General features: G+C 43.2%; 1 long non-coding RNA gene across 1 annotated transcript in view; it reads right to left on the minus strand.

The window, feature by feature from the left end:
• Positions 1–21,956, minus strand: part of LOC144315096 (uncharacterized) — a 38,254-nt gene extending 16,298 nt beyond the window's left edge. The window contains exons 1-2 of the long non-coding RNA XR_013380886.1: positions 21,836–21,956; positions 20,960–21,032 (exon numbers count right to left, since the gene is read on the minus strand). This is a non-coding gene — a long non-coding RNA (uncharacterized LOC144315096). The remainder of the gene's footprint in view (positions 1–20,959; positions 21,033–21,835) is intronic.
• Between the last annotated feature and the right edge of the window lie 376 nt (positions 21,957–22,332).

The raw sequence follows: 22,332 nt of genomic DNA on the forward strand, positions 1-22,332 counted from the left end.
AAGTAGAGTAGGAAGGATAAGGGCGTAATACGGGAAAAAGGGGGGATTGTCACTTCTATGTCTCAAGGGAAACGTTTCTCTAGTGAGCTGACATTTGAGCAAAACATGAAAGAAATTTGGGAGATGGCTGTGTAGGCATTCCTCAGAGCCAGGGGAAGGTGATGATTGTGAAAGGAACAACGATTCAAAAATTTTCAGGTAACACAAACTTGTTTGGTGAAGAAACCTCAGGAAGCCGAGGGCGGGGGGAAGGGAGGTGGGGGGCCAGGAGATGAACAGTGGAATGATAATATGAATGAAGATCAGTGAGAAACAGGGGGACAGAACACATAGACTCATGTAAGCATGGTAAGGACTCTGACTATGAGTAGAATGGGAAGTCATTTCAAGGTTGGAGCAGAAGAGTGGCATTGACTTAGATTTTAAAAACGAGAGATCTGAGGGAAGGGAAAGATGGCAGAAGAGTAGGGGTCCTCAATTCACCTGGTCCCACCAACTTACCTAGATAACTTTCAAAACATCCTGAACACCTACGAGTTTGACCTGAGATTTAAAGAGAGAACAGCCGGAATGCTACAAAGAGAAAAGTTTTTGCTTCTAACAAGGTAGGAAGATGAAAAAATTTAAATAAAAAAGAATAAAGTGGGGGAGGAGAACCGTGACTAGCAGAGCTAAAGTGAAGCAGTGAGAGCCTCTGGGACAGGAAAGCCCAGCCTTGGAGAAGCGAGAACTTTAAAAATCCATGCCAGAGTTTTCCCTGATTGAAAAGTACTCACCAGCGGTTAGGCAGGCCAGCTCCAGAGCTCCCTTTACCCTAGATCCCAGCAATGGAAGGAGGTGGCTGAGCCCTATTCCCTTCGGGAGAGGTGGTCCCTGGGAACGTGGGTCCAGCGGCACAGGACCCCAATCCCAGGGCACTGAATAGACAAAGCCAGCGATCCTGCATTCCCCCTGAGACAGGCAGAAGGAGGCCACAGGACAACAAGGACTCTCCTGCTGCTGGCTGCCCCCAAGCTGTGCAGATCAGCACACCCACGCCACCCCAGGAGCATCTAGGCCAGTGTGGACTAGTGGAGATTAGTGGACTAGAGGAGACTGTGGATAGTTACCCACAGGAAGCTAACTCCAGAGCTGGAGACCTGGCCACCACTCTTGTTATTTTTCCTCATTGTTTCACCTTGTGCCTGGGATGGGCCGGGGTCACCAGGGAACAGAGGCCCCACTGGGTAAACAGCTCACACTCCGCCCAGGTACACACACATGAGAATCAGCACAGCAGGCCCCTCCCTGAGAAGACCAGCTGGAAGAACAGGGGAAGAGCAAGTTCTCCACCAAGCAGAGCTGGAAAGCTCTAGGACTGAGGGAAAATAGTATATAGAACTAGAGGGTCCTTTTTTTCTTTCTTTTTCTTTTTTCCTTTTTTCCATTATGACTCTTTTTATATCAGACTAAAATTTCCAATATCTTTTCTCTTTTCCCACCTTAACTACAATATTTTACCAGTTCTTCAATTTTAAGACTTTTCCTTTTTGACTTTCATATTTCTACAATTACATGTCTTAGATATATTTTACACTTCTGGATTCCCTTCAATGTATTCAATTTAATTTTGGTAGATATACGAGATAGGTATTGTTTTTTGTTTTTTCTGCCTCGTTTTGTTTTACAAAGGTGGAAGTTTGTACCTTCTAAAACACAACCAGCATACATCCAGAACCAAGTGAAATACTGTGTTGGTTCATTCTGTGAGATTATGTTCTCTCTTCATTCCTATTCTGCCCACCTCTTTTATCTTGTTTATGTTTTTCTGGTCAATGTTGGGGCTTTCTATAAGTATTGCTGGTTTATATAAATTTGGGACTGAGTATCTTCTAACATATGGAACAAAATACACTCAGAACCAAGAAGATCACCCTCTAGGACCCCTCAGGTAGACTACATTCTCTCTCCACACCACTTCCTCACCACCACCATCCCCCACCCCGTTTTTTTTTCCTCTTTTCTTTGCCTTTTTTTTTCACTTTTTATTTTACCTTCTTTGTTTTTGGTTTTTGGCTTTTTATTTGTACTACTTTTTTAAAATTTGTTTTTCACTTTAATGGTCCCTTTATTTTATTTTGTTCTGTTCTTATTTTCTTTTATTTTCTGGTCTCTGACCTCTTCAGAATTACCTAGGGTGGATTTTACTTAGGTCGTGGTTGATATATTTGACTCAGCCCGCCCATACAGCCACTTAGCAATGGACAAAATGACTAGAAGGAAGAATTCACCACAAAAAAAAAAGAACTGGAAACAATACTCTCTGCCACAGAGTTACAGAATTTGGATTTAAATATGATGTCAGAAATTCAATTCAGAAGCTGCTAGTGGCTCTGGAAAAAATCATAAAGAGACTAGAGACTTTGTTACTGCAAAATTGAGATCTAATCAGGCCAAAATTAAAAATAAATTAAATAAGATGCAATCCAAACTGGAGGTCCTAACTGCTAGGGTTAATGAGGTGGAAGACAGAGTGAGGGACATAGAAGACAAGTTGATGGTAAGGAAGGAAGCTGAGGATAAAAGAGAAAAACAGTTAAGAGACCATGAGGAAAGGCTTAGGGAAATAAATGATAGCCTCAGAAGGAAGGATATATGTCTAATTAGGATTCCAGAAGAGGCTGAGAGAGAAGAACTCAAAGTTTATTTGAACTAATCATAGGTGAGAACTTCCCAAATATGAGGAAGGAAACAGGCATTCAGATCCAACAAATAGAGAGGACCCCCCCAAAAAATCAACAAAAACTGTTCAATACCTCGATATTTAATAGTGAAACTTGCAAATTTAAAAGATAAAGAGAAAATCCTGAAGGCAGCAAGAGACAAGAGATTCTTAACTTATATGGGGAGAAATATCAGATTAACAGCAGACCTCCCCACAGAGACCTGAAAGGCCAGAAAGGGCTGGCAGGATATATTCAGTGCCCTAAAGGAGAAGAACATGCTGCCAAAAATACTTTATCCAGCAAGGCTCTCATTCAGAATAGAAGGAGAGATAAAGAGCTTCCAAGATAGGCAGAAACTGAAAGAATATGTGACCACCAAACTGGCTCTGCAAGAAATGTTAAGGGGGACCCTGTAAAAGAAAGAGGGAGCCCAAAGAAACAATTTAAAAAATAGGGACTAAACAGGTAATATGATGACACTAAATTCATATCTTTCAATAGTTATTCTGAACATGAATCAACTAAATGATACCATCAAAAGATGCAAGGTTTCAGACTGAATAAAAAATCTATTTGCTGTCTACAAGAGACTCATTTTAGACCTAAGGACACCTTCAGCCTGAAAATAAAAGGGTAGAGAACCATTTACCATTTAAACGGTCCTCAAAAGAAAGCCGGGGTAGCAATCCTCATATCAGATAAATTAAAGTTTATCCCAAAGACTGTAGTAAGAGATGAAAAGGGACACTATATCATACTTAAAGGGTCTATCCAACAAGAGGACCTAACAATAATGAATATTTATGCCCCTAATGTGGGAGCTGCCAAGTATATCAAGCAATTAACCAAAGTAAAGAGATACTTAGATAATAATACACTAATAGTAGGAGACTTCAACACGGCACTTTCAGCAAATGACAGATATTCTAAGCAGGACATCACCAAAGAAACAAGAGCCTTGAATGATACACTGGACCAAATAGACTTCACAGATATACACAGAATTTTCCATCTGAACACAACTGAATACACATTCTTCTCAAGTGCACATGGAACTTTCTCCAGAATAGACCACATACTGGGTCACAAATCAAGTCTCAACAGATACCAAAAGACTGGGATTATCCCCTGCATATTTTCAGATGACAATGCTTTAAAACTGGAGCTCAATCACAAGAAGAAATTTGGAAGAAACTGAAACACATGAAAGTTGAAGAGCACCCTACTAAAAGATGAATGAGTCAACCAGTAAATTAGAGAAGAATTTTAAAAATCCATGGAAACTAATGAAAATGAAGATACAACCATTCAAAAACTTTGGGATACAGCAGAAGTGGTCCTAAGAGGGAAATACACTGCAATACAAGCCTCCCTCAAAAAAATTGGAAAAAACTCAAATACACAAGCTAACCTCACACCTGAAGGGATTGGAGAAAGAACAGCAAGTAAAATTTACACCAGGCAGAAGGGAAATAATAAAGATTTGAGCAGAACTCAATGAAATAGAGACCAGAATTGTAGAACAGATTAAAAAATCCAGGAGTTGGTCCTTTGAAAGAATTAATAAGATGGATAAACCATTATCCAGCCTTATTAAAAAGAAAAAAGACTCAAATTAATAAAACCACTAATGAAAGAGGAGAGATAACAACCAATACCAAGGAAATACAAAAAATTTTAAAAACATATTATGAGCAGCTATATGCCAACAAATTAAGCAATCTAGAAGAAACGGATGTGTTTCTGGAATACCATAAATTACCAAAACTGGAACAGGAAGAAATAGAAAACCTGAACAGACACCTGCACCCCAATGTTTAAAGCAGCAATGTCCACAAAAGCCAAACTGTGGAAGGAGCCTCAGTGTCCATTGACAGATGAATGGATAAAGAATATGTGGTCTATGTATACAATGGAATATTACTCAGCCATGAAAAATGACAAATACCCACCATTTGCTCCAAAGTGGATAGAACTGGAGGATATTATGCTGAGTGAAGTAAGTCAATTGGAGAAGGACAAAGATTATATGGTCTCATTCATTTGGAGAATATAAAAAATAGTGAAAGGGAATAAAGGGGAAAGGAGAGAAAATGCGTGTAAAATATCAGTGAGGGTGACAGAACATGAGAGACACCTAACTCTGGGAAACGAACAAGGGGTTGTGGAAAGGGAGGTGGGCAGGGGGTTGGGGTGACTGGGTAACAGGCACTGAGGGGGGCACCTGATGGGATGAGCACTGGGTATTATGCTATATGTTGGCAAATCAAACTCCAACTAAAAAATATACAAAAATAAATGAATAAATAAAAACCAAAAAGTCTTTGTCCAATTATATATTACCTTGTGATCTTTGTGTAACAAATAAATGAGACTTCTCTAAAGAAAAAAAGGAAGAAGAAGAAGAAGAAGAAGAAGAAGAAGAAGAAGAAGAAGAAGAAGAAAGATAGAAAAGAAAAAAAAAAACCTGAACAGGACAATAACCAGCAAGGAAATTGAAGCAGTCATCAAAAACCTCCCAAGACACAAAAGTCCAGGGCCAGATGGCTTCTCAGGGGAATTCTATAGTATGTTTCAAGAAGAAATAATACCTATTCTACTAAAGCTGTTTCAAAGGATAGAAAGGGATGGAATAATTCCAAAATTGTCTTATGAGGCCAGCATTACCTTGATTCCAAAACCAGACAAAGACCCCACCAAAAAGGAGAATTATAGACCAACATCCCTGATGAACATGGATGCAACAATTCTCAACAAGATACTAGCCAATAGGATCCAACAGTACCTTAAGAGGATTAGTCACCATGACCAAGTGGGATTTATCTCCGGGATGCAAGGGTGGTTCTACACTCGTAAAGCAATCAATGTGATAGATCACATCAACAAGAGAAAAAAAAAAAACAAGAACCATATGATCCTCTTAATAGATGCAGAGAAAGCATTTGACAAAATACAGCCTCCATTCCTGATCAAAACTCTTCAGAGTGTAGGGATAGAGGGAACATTCCTCAACATCTTAAAAGCCATCTACGAAAAACCCACAGCAAATATCATTCTCAATGGGGAAGCACTGGGAGCCTTTCCCCTAAGATCAGGAACAAGACAGGGATGTCCACTCTCACCACTGCTATTCAACATAGTACTGGAAGTCCTAGCCTCAGCAATCAGACAACAAAAAAGAAATAAAAGGCATTCAAATTAGCATAGAAGAAGTCAAACTCTCCCTCTTCTCAGATGACATGATACTATATATAGAAAACCCAAAAGACTCCACCCCAAGATTGCTAGGACTCATACAACAATTCAGCAGTGTGGCAAGATACAAAACCAATGCCCAGAAGTCAGTGGCATTTCTATACACTAACAATGAGACTGAAGAAAGAGAAATTAAGGAGTCAATCCCATTTACAATGGCACCCAAAAGCATAAGATACCTAGGAATAAACCTAACCAAAGAGGTAAAGGATCTATACCCTAAAAACTACAGAACACTTCTGAAAGAAATTGAGGAAGACACAAAGAGATGGAAAAACATTTCATGCTTATGGATTGGAAAAATAAATATTGTGAAAATGTCTATGCTACTCAGGGCAACTTACATGTTCAATGCAATTCCTGTCAAAATACCATGACCTTTCTTCACAGAGTTGGAACAAATAATCTTAAGATTTGTGTGGAATCAGAAAAGACCCCGAATAGCCAGGGGAATATTCAAAAAGAATAAACCAATGCTGGGATCATCACAATGCTGGATTTCAAGCTGTATTACAAAGATGTCATCATCAAGACATCTTGTGCCTTGTGGTACTGGCACAAAAACAGACACATAGATAAATGGAGCAGAATAGAGAACCCAGAAATGGGTCCTCAACTCTATGATCAACTAATATTTGACAAAGCAGGAAAGACTATCCACTGGAAAAAAAGGACAGTCTCTTCAATAAATGGTGCTGGGATAATTGGATAGCCATGTGGAGAAGAATGAAACTAGACCATTCTCTTGCACCAGACACAAAGATAAACTCAAAATGGTCGAAAGATCTAAATGTGAGACAAGAATCCATCAAAATCCTAGAGGAGAACACAGGCAACTTCCCTTTTTGAACTTGGCCACAGCAACTTCTTGCAAGATACAGCTATGAAGGCAAGGGAAACAAAAGCCAAAATGAACTATTGGGACTTAATCAAGATAAAAAGCTTGTGCATAGCAAAAGAAACAGTCAACAAAACTAAATGACAACCTACAGAATAAGGGAAGATATTTACAAATGACGTATCAGATAAAGGACTGGTATTCAAGATCTATAAAGAATTTATTAAACTCAACAGCAAAGAAACAAACAATCCAATCATGAAATGGGCAAAAGACAGGAACAGAAATTTCACCAAGGAAGACATAGACATGGTCAACAAGCACATGAGAAAATGCTCCACATCACTTGCCATCAGGAAAATGCAAATCAAAACCAGAATGAGCTACCACCTCACACCAGTGAGAATTTACAAGACAGGAAACAACAAATGTTGGAGAGGATGTGGAGAAAGGGGAACCCTCTTGCACTGTTGGTGGGAATGTGAACTGGTGCAGCCACTCTGGTTACTCTATGACCCAGCAACTACACTACTGAGGATTTACCCCAAAGATACAGATGCAATGAAAAACCAAGGCACCTGCACCCCGATGTTTCTAGCAGCAATGTCCACAACAGCCAAACTGTGGAAGGAGCCTCTGTGTCCACTGAAAGATGAATGGATAAAGAAGATGCGGTCTCTATGTACAATGGAATATTACTCAGCCATCAGAAAGGACGAATACCTACCATTTGCTTCGACATGGATGGAACTGGAGGATATTATGCTGAGTCAAGTAAGCCAATCGGAGAAGGACAATCATCACATGGTTTCACTAATACAGGAATATAAGAAATAGTGAAAGGAATTATAAGGGAAAGGAGGGGAACTGAGTGGGGAAAATTAGAGAGGGTGAGAAACCATGAGAAACTCCTAACTCTGGGAAACAAACAAAGGGTTGCAGAAGGGGAGGTGAGTGGGGAGTTGAGGTAACTGGGTGACAGTCACTGAGGAGAGCACCTGATGGGATGAGCACTGGGTGTTATACTATATGTTGGCAAATTGAACTTCAATAAAAACAAATGGGAAAAAAAAAGGAGAGATCTGGTTGCTCCGGTGAGGGGAGACAGTAGGAGAAATGTGTAGAAGCAAGGAGAAATCTATTGAGAAGTCATTGTAATAATTCAGGTGAGAGATAATGGTGGCTCTCAGGGTCTATGGCATAACTCATCAAATTTTCTTAAGGATCTGAATAGATCATAGCAGGAGAACGAATCAGGGAGCTTCAGGGAGCCACTGAGAACGCATGAAGCCAATAGCCTCCAAGCCCCAGTGCACAAACAGCCTCCCCTGGCCCCTAACCCCAGACCAGACTGCTGACCTGACCTCCTTCTACCAATAGCCTCACCTCTGGGGTGCTGACTCTGTGTGTGTAGATATATAAAAACTTGCCTCAGTCAGCTGTATCAGTCAGTTGATGCAGCATAACAAACCATCCCAGAATGCAGTGACAAATAATACTATGCTTTCATTCTCAAAATCAAAGATCTATGGTAAGCTGAGGAAATTCTGCTCTGGGCTACAGTCTCCCGGTCAGCTGCAGAAGCTCTGTTCCATGTGGTCATTCTGCAGCCTAGCCTGGAGACATAGCAGCTACCTAATTAAATTTTTTTCCATGCAGAAGTTGGAAGCTCCCAGAGGAGTAAATAGAATCATGAAATTCCTTCCCAAGGCCTAGGCTCAAAACTAGCACCCTGTCATTCCCACTTTCTATTGCCCAAGATCATCACTGCCAACCCAGCACCATCAGGGCAGGAGAGTACACTCCTACTCCAGTAGGAAGAACTGCAGAGTCACAGGACCGAGAGGTGTGGATATCAAGAGGGTGAAAAATTGGGAATAACAATGAAACCTATCACAGCACCCTACCAGGAACTGAGTCAGTGGCCTCTGGTAGGGCTTCTCAGACTCTGGCACTCATAAGAATGGCCTCCAGAGCTCATCAAATACAAACTCCTAACCCAATCACTGGAGATCCAGACTCAGTAGGTTTAGGGTGTTTCCAGGTGATGCTGCCACAACTGGTCTACAGGCCACATGTCCAGTCACAATGAGCTAAAGCACACTCCAAGAGCCTGAGCATCAGATCCATGGGACAGTAGGTACAAACATTTTAATTCTCCAGGTAATATCTAATATCTCATAATGCAATGTGAGGACATCTCCTTAGCTAGGGAGAGAAGCCTATTTAGACCCATCTGAAGAGCTTGAGGGAACTGACATCTTATTGCTCCCTACCTTTGGGTAACGGAGAGCACACAACTTGTGCTAAACCCCTCAGCTGTCAAATAAGGATTATAACTTCTAAAAAGCATTCTATAACCCTACCCCCAACACATGCATGCCAAGTTAGTCCTTCCTTCCACTGAGCAATACAATCTCTATTAAAATAGGTATGCCGGGATGTTCCCAATTACCTCTTTTCCACTCTGCTTTCCCCAGAGCTGGTAAGTTCTGTGACAGCTGCCTCCATGTCTTCTCCATGGGTCTCATCTAATGCCTGACACTTATTTGCATCCCAACTCATGTTTGCTGAGTGGACAAAAGAGAGGAAGACCAAGATGTACCTCTCCTAGGGAGACAGGACTCCTATGATGCTGTTCAAGAACACAAAGGATCTGATCACCCATCCCATGCTGGGCCCCTGCCCCACTGTGGCCTCCAGCCTTTCTTGAATTCACATAAAGCAGTGGTTTTCTTCCTGGCTGCATATGACAAGCACCAGGAGATAGTTTTAAAAATCTCAATCCCCAGGCCACCATCCAAACCACTTAAATCAGAAGGCTTGGGGAGGGACCAGGCATTAGTATTTTTTAAGCTCCTGGTGATTTCCACATGCATCCAGGACTGGGGACAGCTGAGTGGCAGAGGGCAGTCAGCCCCCCAGCTCGCAGGTGTCACTGTGAGGCAGACACAGGGGGACCGACGAGTCATGAATGGAATTGAACCGTCTCTGCCACAGGCACTGCAGCTATTTGGAATCAACAAACAATCTGGAGAAACAAGAAACAGATTCTTCCAACCCTGTTATGAAAACAAGGGATTAGCTATTATTGCATAAAAGCCGGTGCCTCACTAATCCTTACAGAACCTGTTTTGTCATGAGTTCCAAAGAAGCTAAGGCTCCACAGAAAGCCCTCTGGGCTAGCAAAAGAGTTGGTCACAGGCTCGGAGAGGGCAACCGGCAGTGGGGCTGGTCTAGGGGCCCTGAGAACAGGAGTGGGGTGGGATGGACCCTGACATCACAGAGTGGGGCAGAGCACAGGGAGAGGAGCACATGGGAATCATGTGCCAGGAAAGTTGGAGAAAGCCCAGAAAGAGGAGGAGGAGAAGAGAAACCCAGATGAGCAGGAAAGAGAGGGTGGGAAGGCAGGGAGGAGAAGGGTTGAGAAGTGGGGTTGGGCCCTGGGAGGTGAATTTGCTTCTCTCCTCGTGGCCAGGATGTGCCCTACATCTCCTAGCCCCCATGGCCCCCCTCCAGCAGCCACTGGGTAAGAGCCGGGGCCGAGAACACAGGGCTGTCTCCTTTCCTGCTGCCCGAGTGCTCTATGTACCTCCTCCCCCGATGGCCTCATCCCCAGGGACAGGAGATCATGTTCTCCAAGCAGGGAACATGTGGAACCCAGCTGTGGCCCAAAGTTCCATGTCACAAACACCAGGCCGTTTAAGTGCAGGAGAACAATACTGGTGGCTCGGGACCACTCCCACAAGACGATCTTATCGGTTCCTTATCACCCAGAGGGATAAGCACAGACTTGGACTTGTAAAGCTATAAACACCCTCTGCGGATGAGCATCAGCTCAGCAGCAGCGCAGCTTGGCTTTATCAGAGGCCTCTATAACTGAACACCGGAGAGCGTCCTCAAATCCAGTTATCAGGAGCAGGTGATCCATGTGACCATGGGAGTTCAGCTTCAGAACCAGGGCCTCTGGGGACCCCAGTTTGGCTCACTGGTGTCTCAGAGACAAACTGATGGTGGACAAGGGCAGTCTTTTGGCCTGTGTCATACCATCCAGAGAGCACAACATGACCGTTTCCAGACGTTTCTTTTACAGCAGGTACCGCCGTTGGTCACAGCCCATCACATCAGAGTGAGACTAAGCAAAGCACCCACCTTCCCCCTGCCCCACTGCTACATGGGAGAAAGGAATAAGGATGTTGCAGAGCTGGGGGTTTCTGCTTTGGCCAGAGCAGAGGGGACACGCTGCTTGATCTTCTGATAATATTTTGCCTTCCGAGGAATCCGATGGCAAATCCAGTTTAAAGTGAACCATCAACTCGGCAAAGACCACTCACTCCTGCATTGGGATGGTGGTGGGATTCTTCTCGACAGCATTCAGCTGTGATTGTACTGGTTCTGCTGGGGACACCACCTTGCTGGTTCACCCTTGTATTCAAGCACTGCAAGCCTCAGGCAGCCCCAAAGCCTGCCTTCCAGACCAGCAACCAGGACAGTCCAAACCAGGCAAATACCAGGTTGGGCTCCATTTGGGCTTAACATGTGGCAGCAGCCACTGCCAGCAGGTCATGGGGGTGAGGGTGGGGGGTCCAAAGGGAAAACACACTGACCACTTGTGACCCTGCCAGGCACGTGGTAAGTGCTCAAGGACTAAGCAAATCCACATCTGCCCGTGGGATTCCTCAAGAGCCTGTCTACCTTCTGGTCACCTGTCCCTCACAGCCACTGGTCCCAGAACCCAATTTTGTTTAACATGCAGCCCAAAAAGAAAGCTGGTTCTTGGCAGAGTGTCCAGCTGTGATGCACAGAGGCTGGATCATAACTTTGCTCCCCTGTCCCTTCAGCCTGTGAGCTCTGGAAGAGGCCTTAAGTTCCCAGGAAAGAGATTAATAGCTAATAGCCCCATGTCCCTCGGCTACCCCATCTCCCGCAGCCACGGGCAACTCCACTCTGTATCTGGAGTGGTGGTAGGGAGTGTGGCTAAGTCATGCTCTTGTGTGCTTGTTTTTTGATTTGATTGCTTTTGGAGAAACAAAGAATTTCATGGTGTGCCAGATTTCTCTACAGAGCTGAAAAAACAGTCAAGAACCCTCTCTGTAGCCTCTGCCACACTCACCCACCTGTAAATAACCCCCTTCCCACCTGTTCTCCCCTTACTCCTCTGTGTCATTATCTATTTCTTCTTCCATCTTGTCTCTTTCCTTTCTTCTTCCCTGTTAGACTGTTCCCCCTCCTCCCCTTCATCCCTCTCTACACCCACACCCCGTGGGACCCCTCTGGGAAGACGGCAGAGGAGTGATGGTTAGCCATGGGGGTCGGGTGGGGAAAAGCTCCTTTGCACCATCTCATCTACTGCATCCACAGTAGATTGAGCAATTTCCTTTCATTATATTGTGCATTTTAGGATGAAAGTCCCCCTCAACTGAACTTGAGAACTTATTTTTTAAATGGCAAAGCGAAAGAAATGTGTCTCGAGTAACTGAAAATAATCAGCGAACCTGGTGACCATCTGCATTTCTATGACAAGAAGTAAATTAAAATCCACTAGAATGGCATGAGGGTGAAACAGGATTGTCTTCATACCAGAGTAAACAAATCTGATGGTAAATATTTACTATGACCCTACCACCAGCAAAGTGTAGGTCTTCAGAGTTTCTACTTCAGGCTCGCCTAGATTCAGATATTCTGGGGAACTTCTCAGCAGGGCAATTCTGGACAGAAAGGGAGAATGCCTCTAGGGCCTCATCCCCCACCGCACCCCACCTGCCTGACCCTCGATCACCCCAGCCTACACCTGTCAAAACTCCTCCCCCACGATGGGAGCAGTGGCCATAACTACATCTGAGCCCCCTTGTGAGGACATGGACTCTGGTTCTGAGAGGATGGGTGCCAACCTTGGTGGATCCAAGCCAGCAGCCTCCCTCACCTCCTGACCCACCTCCAGGGGCATCTTGACAGGACCACTCTGAGCTCTTTCTCTTCTCTCTCATTCTCTCTCTCTCTCTCTCTCTCTCTCTCTCCCCAGTCTCAGCATTTTGTAGCCCAGCTCATTCCGTGACTGTCATGCTAGTTGGGACATCATTGTGCCTACCCACAGAGGCAAAAAATGTTCCTGCCCTGACAGATGGGCCTTTAAGAAGATGAATAATTTTTACTAGACGTTCTCCACAAAACAGTCACGAAAAAAATTCAATGCTCCAGGGTGCTGACCTAAAGACTTCCGATCATAGCTACTCCCATTAAATGTCAAACTTTTCCCAGAACACCTCCAAAATGAGATGAGTTCAAGACTGTACAGTAGATGATTATGAATTCAGCTATTTTGAAATGGTATTGCAATGAGATTGAGTCTTTGAGAGACATATCCTGGTAGAAATTTCCATGCAGGAGCCCTGTTGAATTTGGTCTTTCAATTTTTTAAGACATTTGAAAATCCCATTCTTTCTGCCATGGGAGTGGGGACAGCCTGTGGAGGGAACAGTTTCTGGGACTTTAAGGTGGTGAAGATCTCTTTTGCTTCACAAGGATCTATTTATGTTCATCCCTGACTGCTGGTGTCTTCTGATTCCTGTTGGTACACAGTCTAGTTGCCACCTGGGCCTGGCCTGCCTGCCTACCATACCTGTCACAGTATCACTAGGGGGCAAAGTCATCTCTTTCATGGGTTGTTTTGAGGACAGTTTGACTTTCAACTCATTGATTTCTTTTCTTCCATTGTTAGAGATCGAGAAATACAAATCCAATTTACTATTTTAATGGGCACACCAATAAAAATAACACTTGTGTAACACTGTGGATTGTGGGGCATTTAAACAAAAATCGGGTTGCTTCATCGTTCAAACAGCCAATAACATAGGAATCGCTATTTCCCCAATATTTTGATCCCTCCCTGGGTGGTAGGGAGATTAAACAAGTTGCCAGAAGTCAAACCACCCACAGTGGTAGATGGGGCTGCGGCCAGAACTGGGTTTCTGCCTCCTTGGTCACTGCTCATCTACCACAGCTCTCTTCCATCAGAAGCTGCTGGGAAGCTTTCATTCTTCTGCCTTCCAGCAATGCCACCCTTGCAGAAAGAGCAGAGCCCACTGTTTCCAAAGTTCTCCAAAGCAGATGCCCCCAAAGTCTCTGGGGGAATGCAGCCGAGGCCTAACGTCACCACTTCACTGTGTCCCAGAGGACACTCCTGTTCGGTGGTCTTTGGCATGGAGGAGAGCGGCCAACCTTCTTCCTTCAAGTCCTTCTCATCTCAGAAACAGGGAACTAACTCATGTTTCAGCCAGAGTGCAATCGGCACCCCAGACCACATTGAGTGGTGTGGAATACGGGCTTTATTACAGAGAATAGCCCTTCCACCATGCTGGGAGCTAGATGAGGTGCCTGTGTGAGTGGCTACCTCTGAGCCCGGTGCTTGGTGGGCAGGAGGTCAGCAAGCCAGCCCCTAGCAGGGAAAGAAGGACAGAAGATCTGTCTCTCACTGCGTCCTCCAGCCATGATGACATGGGTGACCTGCAAAGTAAATCGGATACAGAAGAGGAGATGCACAGAAGCCAGAGCTGTTCAGACCTGACTGCTGCTCCACCCCACAAGGTCAGCCAGCAGGCCAGGGACGTGCGGCTCCATCCACACTACGGTGCCTGCCCTGCTATGACCTGCTGAGCATAAAAACAGCCACTAATTCACTCTTTCCAAGTCCCATACAAATATCTCCTATGGCAAACTGTATATTTTTTCACCCCATCTACCCATATAAATGGTTTGACCTGACTTCAGATGCTTGCTAGTCTCTCTGCAGTTCACATCACATAGATAGAGCCCAAAAGGAAAACCTAATTTCAATAGGGCTGAAGCCAGACTTAGGTTAAGGTCCAATCTGTAGGCCAAAGCCTATTTTGAAAAGTCTTCTTTAATATTGTCTACTGAGTCCTATTTCACAGAAACTTGCATGAAACTTTTTAGAGACATGTAACCATGAGTAAAATACCCTTATTTCTTGCTCAGGCAGCAAATCTCACCCCAAAATACACTAATACTATTGACACACTGAGATTCACATCTTGTCACTTGTCTAAAAAACTGTGGACAGGCTTTCAGAGAAGATCGCCTTCTACTATTCTAAAGTGTGGCTTTAAATTATTAAACCAGGGGCCACCTGGGTGGGTCAGTCAGTTAAGCGTCTGTCTCTTGATTATAGCTCAGGTCATGATCTCAGGGTCGTGAGATCAAGCCCCCGTGTTGGACTTCTCACTAGATATGGAGCCTACTTAGGATTGATTCTCTCTCTTCCTCTGTCCCTCCCCAACTTCTCTCTCTCTTAAAAAAAAAAAAATCGTTAAGCCAAAGTAACTTCTGACCCCTCCATAGTTCATCCACACAATATGAATGGTGGTTTATCCCACTCTGCACCAATGCAGGGCCATCTCAGGCTCAGATAAAAGGCAGCATACACCAGGGCTTCCTCTAAAAAAGAAGACAAGACATCTCATGTGTTCCTTAAAGGCTCTGGTTGATGAAATCTAGCAAGTCTTTCTTCTGCACATATGTATGACACACACACAATGATGAATAAAATCTGTCCAGATGGGTAAAAACTTTCTGATCTCTGTTATGAATACCAAAAGGACCCAGAAATCAATAGATTGCCTGAGAGTGTGGTGGTTTTTATTTTCATTAGTTGATTGAAGTGTCCAAGACACCATGATGAATGAAGCTGGAGCATCACTGTACTGGGGGAATACGTCACATTATCCCAGGAAACCCTTGCAAAATTCCCTGTCTGGTTAACTGAGCTTTCCTATAAATTCAGTATTCACTATATCAATTTTACTGTCATCATTGAAAATTTCAATAAAATACACTGGTCTATTTTCCTGCTTTACTATATAACACAGGCCTAGCACATGCTAAGCAATAAACAGTAATGAATGAAATAATCACATTTTCCACTACTGATCTAAGATTTCAAAGGGCTTCAAATTTATATTCTGTATGCAACAATTCCTTTCCAATATCATAAAAACAAAAGCTAGGTATAAACTACTGGCTGGATCTCTAATAAACTTAGACTATGCTTTAAAGGGTTATTTTAAATAAATCCCTACTATGAATTTGTTTTCTTACCACTTGCTTTTTGGACAAAGGATTTCCTGTCACAGGATACTCTGGTAAATTGAGGAAATCCATTGATTTATCAATTCAGCAAATTTTTCACATTCTCTTTGTTGTAGACGCTATGTTGGCCTTGAAAAATGATAAATATAGAGTTCAGCCTCTATCTTGAAAAAATATGGTCTAGATTTCAAGATGTACCACAAAGCTATAGTAATTTTAAAAGTATGGTACTGGCACACAAATGGGCACATAGATCAATGGAGCAAAACAGAGAGCCCAGAAATAAACCCAAATTTATTTGGTCAGTTAATTTCCAATAAAGATAGAAAATACAATGGGAAAAAGTTTCTTCAACAAATGGTGTTAGGAAAACTGGACTGCTTCAAGCAAGAGAATGAAACTCAATCGCTTTCTTACACCATACACAAAAAAATAAACTCAAAATGGATTAAAGACCTAAATACAAGACCTGAAACCATACAATTCCTAGAAGAAAACATAGGCAGTAATCTCTTTGATATTAATCATAGTAAACACATTTCTAGATATGTCTCCCTTGGCAAGGGAAACAAAAGCAAAATTAAACCATTGGAACTACACCAACATAAAAGGCTTTTACACAGTGAAGTAAATCATCATCAAAATAGAAAGACAACCAACCAAATAGGAGAAGATATTTGTAAATCATGTATGTGATAAGGGGTTAATATCCAAAATATATAAAGAACTTACACAATTCAACACCAATACAAACAAACAAACAAGCAAGCAAGTAATCCAAATAGAAATGGGCAGAAGATATGAACAGACATTTTTCCAAAGAAGACATACAGATGGTCAACAGACACATGAAGAGACGCCCAGCCTCACTAATTATCAGGGAAATGCAAATCAAGACCACAAGGAGATATCATCGCATGGCTGTCAGAATGACTAAAATAAAAAACACAAGAGTTGACAAGTGTTAGGGAGGATGTGGAGAAAAAGGAACCCTTGTGCACTCTTGGTGGGGATGCAAACTGGTGGAGATACTGTGGAAAACAACATGGAGCTTCCTGAAAAACTTAAAAATAGAAATTCCATATGATCCAGTAATTTTACTACTGGGTATTTACCCAAAGAAAATGAAAACACTAATTTGAAAAGATATATGCACTCCTATGTTTATTGCAATATTATTTACAGCTGCCAAGATATGGAACCAACCCAACTGTCCATCCATAGATACATTGATAAAGAAGATATGGCATATATACAGTATGGAATATTACTCATCCACAAAAAAGAAGGAAATCTTACTATTTGCGACAACATGGATGGATCCAGAGGGTATAATGCCAAATGAAATAAGTTAGTCAGAGATATACAGCTCGCATACAATTTCACTCAGATGTGGAATTTAAGAAACAAAACAAAGAAAAAAGAGACAAACAAAAAAATAGACTCTTAAATATAGAGAACAACTGATGGTTGCAAAAGGGGAAGTGGGTGGGGGGATGGATGAAATAGGTGAAAGGGATTAAGAGTACACTTATCTTGAGCACTGTGCAATGTATAGAATTGTTTAATCATTCTATTGCACACCTGTAACTGATATAACACTACATGTTAATTATATTTTAATTTTTTAAAGCAACACCACCAAAAATGCTGACCACCACCACCAACAACCACTATATATAATCTAATTGATGATGTAGAGAAGTGAAGTAAACCAGAAATTACAAGACAGTGGGATAAGCTAAGATGACAAATGCTTTAAGTTGAAAAGACAGATGCTCCTACAGTGAGAGAAGGCCACCCTGGTAAGAAGGAATAGTCTATTTCTGCCACTGTGTAGAGTTGCTAGTACTGATGATAGACTAACTTTGGTCAATTTTATCATTCTTTTAAAATTCTCTGCAGACCATGCACCTCTCATTATCCGCATGCTTCCAGGCCACCTCCCTTCCCTGATAGCCCCTGATTGACAGGGAGCCAAGAGATTTACCACAGAGCAGAAGAGGAGAAGAGCACGGGCAAACGTGAATCCTAGCTAATCAGAGACCACCCCTCAGAGAGCTAACAAGGACTTCGGGGGAAATTGAGTTTCTGGATCAGATCCATTGTAATCTGGTCATAATTGGGACATTAATCTTAATATGAGGTTACTGGTGGCCAAGTTGGTAAGTCATGGTAATAATCAGGTAACATGACAGAAGCCTCCACAGAGGGGCCCAAAGGGATAATTCTCTATCCTGTGGTGGGGGACACATCAGTAAAGACATTGGAAAAGAGCCTCATCTGTCTGGCCAGGTAGATAGGTGAGTTTGGGGATCTCTGGGCAGAGGAAACCCGTTGGGCAAAGCCTAGAAAGGCCTGTCACTAAGGGCCACCTGTTAGCATAGAGGGACTTGGGAGCAGGTGCAGGAGGGTCAGACGATATGGATGAAGAGGTAGACTAAGGGCATCTATACTATCCTGAGGATTTAGGACAGAAATTTGGAGCAAATCTTGTGCCTCTCTATTCTCCTATGTCCCTCTTCAGATTTTGTGCTAGGTAGCTAACACATCAGAAAGCATTCTGGGGGTCACCTGGGTGGCTCAGTGGTTGAGCATCTGCCTTTGGCTCAGATCATGATCCCTGGGTGCTGGGATTGAGTCCTGCATTGGGCTCCCCATGGAGAGTCTGCTTCTCCTTCTCCCTATGTCTCTCTCTCTCTCTCTCTCTCTCTCTCTGTGTGTGTGTGTGTCTCTCATGAATAAATAAAATCTTTTTTAAAAAGAAAAGGAAGAAAGAAAGAAAGAAAGAAAGAAAGAGAGAGAGAGAGAGAGAGAGAAAGAAAGAAAGAAAGAAAGAAAGAAAGAAAGAAAGAAAGAAAGAAAGAAAACAAGCAAGCATGCATTTTGGGTGAAAGTGATCAAAAGGTACAAATTTCCAATTTTTAAAATAAGGAAGTCACCGAGATGTCACGTACAGCGTGGCCATTATAGTTACCTATACTGGATGGTATATTTGAAAACTGCCAAGAGACTAGATCTCATCACAATAACAACAACAACAAAATGTGTAAAATGTGTAAAACAAAATGTGTATGGTGATGGATATAAACTAGACTTATTGTGGTAATCATTTTGCAATGTATACAAATATTGGATCATTATGTTGTACACCTGAAAGTAATATAATGTTACATGCCGGTTATGCCTTAATTTTTAAAATTGAATTGACATGGTCCTCCAAAAAAAAGCACTTGACAATTTTTCTAATAAACAGGCACCAGTGGAGGATATTAAGCAGGGAATGCCATTGGGTTGTGTTTTAGATACCTCACGCTGGCTAGATCTGGAGACTGGACAAGGGGAGGGAGCCAGGACAGGGAAGACACAGCCCAGCCAGGCCTGATGCTGACCAGAAGAGGAGGGAGGAAGATCATTCAGTAAAGAGGAGTTGTGGGATTCAGTATCTGATAGACATAACCCTGAGGGAAATGGCCTGGCCCTGGTTTCCGGCACAAATGGTAATGGTACAACTCACAGGGGGACATATCCAGGAAGAAGGTCATGATTCAAAGGAAGGAAGAAAAGAAGGTGGGATGAACTGTGGCAGGTAGATTTTGAGGTGTTGAAAGACATTCTGCTGGAGTCATCCTGCAGAGAGGCTTCTGCAAATCTTATAGGTTGTACACATTCAAGCAAACGGGGCTGGGGGGACGGGGGATGGTCACTCAGCAAAATGGATTGTGTAACAAGAGAACGGGATAAGGGACAGAAGTCCAGGAAGCGCCAACATTGAGGAGTGGCTGTGGAAACTGTCAGCGCTCTCAGGAAACATGTCAGAGGGAAGAGGAGAGGCTGGGGCTCAGAAGCCACGGGAGGAGCGGGTTTCCAGGAGCAAATGACCCACACAGCAGGGCCATCAGATCGAGATAAAGTGCAAGACGCAGTGTTCCCGTAGCTCCACTGAGAAGAAAATCAAAGTAGGTGAAATCAACTTGAGTAACATATTTTAACCCCCTCTAGCCAAAATTGTAGGATTTCAAATTTTAATTAATATAAAAAGTACCGAGAAACTTAACATTCTTTGTTTCAAACCAGATCTCAGAAACCTGGTGTGTATTTAACACTTGTACATCTCAATTCAGATGCTAAATTTTTACCAGCAAGGCGTGAGCTATATCTGGATCTCATAAAATTTACAGTTGAGAAAGCTGCATTCACAGACCCAAGTTGTCCCAATCATACTTAAATGTTGTTCAAAGAGCACCTGGGTGGCTCAATCAGTTGGGCACCTGACTCTTGGTTTCAGCTCAGGTCATGATCTCAGGGTCCTAGGATAGAACCCTGAGTTGGGTCCCCCACCCAGCAAGGATCCTGCTTGGGATTCTTCTCTCCCTCTCCCTCTGCCTCTGCCCCAGCTCTCTCTCTCTCTCTCTCTCTCTCTCTCTCTCAGATAAATAAATAAATCTTTTTTTAATGTTTCTCAGTAACCGAATCAAGTATGTCCTTTTAAATTTTAAATAATTAAAATTAAGTGAACAATTCAGTTGCTTAACAAATGCTCTGCCACATTTCCAGTGTTCTTGAAATAACCCTCTGGCCAGTTGACCACTCTTCCAGACACTGCCGTGGATGGTGCCGAGCCATAGAATCAAATGACACAGAGCAGCCAATGGACACAATGGGCCAGAGACCATGACACAAGGCAGTGGGAAGAAGCAATGGTTCCAGTGGCTAATGGTGCCATAGCTTGGGAGTAGGGGGTCAATGGATGGAGGAAAACTAAGGGAAAGTCAAGAGTTAAAGTAAATTTCTTGGATATCGACTTCGTAATGAAGGAGGGAGAAAATACAGTAGCCACAGTGAATGCAGAACCACGGGACCTTGGATTTTTATTTCATGAGACAGCAAAGTATCAGGAATGTTGGCAGGCCCAGGGAAAGAGGCAGTGCTGAGACAGAGGCTGCCGCATCGGCGGATAAGGGAGGCGATCTTTGAGACTTTATTTCTCTGAAATCCCTGGGTAAAGCAACACGTGCTAATGACAGTCGTACAATAAAGTTTATGAAGCACTTACTATGGGTTGGTCGCGCTTTCTTCGTGTATCATCACATTTAATCAACCTGTGATTCCAGAATTGTAGATTTTACCTGGAGAAGAAAAGCAGAGACTGGAATGATCATTGTTAAATCAGTTGGAACTGACGCACAATCATGATCATCACATGATCCCCGAGGAATATGCTGACATTTGGATCTCGGAACTAACGGGGAAGGCTTCCAATTATATTGGCTTCCTCTTTCACATGGTGGGCTTTGCTGGCTCATATGTATCACTGCCATGAAGCAGCTTCTGACTTGGAAGCGGCATAGGAACAGCAGGAAGGACAGATGGATCCTGAGTCCCCTGTCCCAGGGCGGTGCCGCCCCTTGGGGGTCATGGAGCCTTGGCGAAAACGTTGCCTGCAAGGAGCGTTTGACGACTGCTGCTCTCGGTGGAGCCAAGGGCCCACCTATGAAATTCCCTTCTTTGTTCACGGTGACCAAATCATGTGCAAAGTCCTGTGCAAGATCCCTCTGTCAGTGACTGGAAACCGTAGGGAAAAATGGTCCGTCTGAACCAGCCTGGCAGAGAGGCAAACAGCTGCTCACACACGCAGAAAACATGTCTAGCCCACTTCAAAGACCTCGTGCATGTCTTAACCACCAAAGGAAGGAATTCTGAAAAGAAACCCATAAATAAGTCTTGCAGGGGGAAGACATGTTCAGCATTTTTGATTGCTTTGTTGAAAGGCAAAGCTTTTTTCCCCTTTCTTCTTTTGCTGATCTTGAGCCAATAGAGCTATTGACATCATTTTTTTTTTAACTGAGTACCAGAAATGTACTTTTTTTCTCTAAATTTGCCCATCTGGAATAGCAATCCTGGTACATAAGAGAAAAGGCAGTAGCCTCACCTGGTTTGCAGGATTCCAGCGCTGGCCAGCTCCGTAAGTTCTGCACAAGAGATGCTCTTTGGGCCACAGCGGCAGGCACCAGAAGGAAAACCTTGGGTGGAAAGGTTAATCTCAGTGTTCGTCCTCCCTACGGTCGCGCTGGTTTGTTCGGATGAAGAGGGCTGGCTCAGGGGATCGGCAGTGTCAGGTCAGTACCAAGACCATATTAGGACTCTACACAAACTGCTAATACTTACGTGAGCGAAGCGTCTAAATGCTTTATGTATTCATATATTTAAATTCCTTTTCTCTTCATAACAGCCCTCACAGGCACAGAAAGGGTAAGTAACTTATCCAAAGTCACACAGCTGTCAGGTGCCAGAGTTTTTGACTAGAGTGCTTGGCTCTGAGTCTGCAAAGTGCCTGCTAATCTCATGTGTTTCACTTTCCCTCAGCTCTTCTCTGGACTGTTCTTGCATTTTAAACCCCACTGGGCCCACTGAGAAGGAACTGACTCA

The sequence above is a fragment of the Canis aureus genome, chromosome 6 (genome assembly GCF_053574225.1).
Source record: "Canis aureus isolate CA01 chromosome 6, VMU_Caureus_v.1.0, whole genome shotgun sequence".
Taxonomy (NCBI): domain Eukaryota; kingdom Metazoa; phylum Chordata; class Mammalia; order Carnivora; family Canidae; genus Canis; species Canis aureus.